The following is a 932-nucleotide window of genomic DNA, read 5'->3' on the forward strand; positions in this document are numbered from 1 at the left end:
TTAACCAATTGTTCATGAGAGCGAGTAACATTCCGCTGACAGCGGTGAGCACTCCGAGCGGCATGCTCTGGGAGTGGCTGGTTAAGCTTCAAGGGCTGTTAAATGCACCAGCAACCATGAATCGTCTTGTGACGCAGTTGTTTAGGCCCCACAGGGCGTATGCACAGCTATACTTTGACGAAATTCGTTCACAGTCGTGCGGAGCACGGGAGACGGATGAGGAGAACCACATCATTCATCTAAGAGCGGCGCTTCAGTGCATGCGCACTAACAAACTGTACGTCAATGTAGACAAGTGCATCTTTGGCGCAGAAGAGATTTTCTTATTAAGGTGCTTCGTTGGGAAGCGTGGCCTTCGAGCGGGTCCTGCTAAGGTCGGTCGAGGCCATTGTAGATTGACCGGTTCCAAAGAACCAGAAGGACTTGCGTTAGTGGCTTGGTCTTGCCAATTATTTGCACGAGTATAGCATAAATTACACAGAAATGGCCCGACCATTATTTAACCTCCTTAAAAAGGATGCGGAATGGTGTTGGAACACCGAACAGCAGAAGGCTTTTGACAGGATCAAAGACAGTCTGCTGCATGTACCAATACTGACGCTGCCAGACCCTGATCGTCCTTTCCGCTTCGTCTGTGATGCTTTGGACTTCGCCATCTGCTGTGCACTGCTGCAAGCAGACGCCGAGGGGCGAGATCGGGTGACCGCGTTTGAAATTCGACAGCTCGAGGCTGCAGAGAAGAAATACCCAGATCATGACAAGGAGCTACTTGCGATGAAGTATGCACTTGTCAAGTTCAGGGTCCACCTGCTCGGTTCCAAGCCGTTTGTGATCTACACAGATCATGCGTCACTACGCACTGCGACTCAGTCAACCCACCTCTCGCAGAGGATGGCTAGATGGCTATCCTTCTTTGCGGAATATAACTTCGA

The sequence above is a fragment of the Plasmopara halstedii genome, assembly GCF_900000015.1.
Source record: "Plasmopara halstedii genome assembly, contig: Scaffold_650, whole genome shotgun sequence".
Lineage (NCBI taxonomy): Eukaryota > Oomycota > Peronosporomycetes > Peronosporales > Peronosporaceae > Plasmopara > Plasmopara halstedii.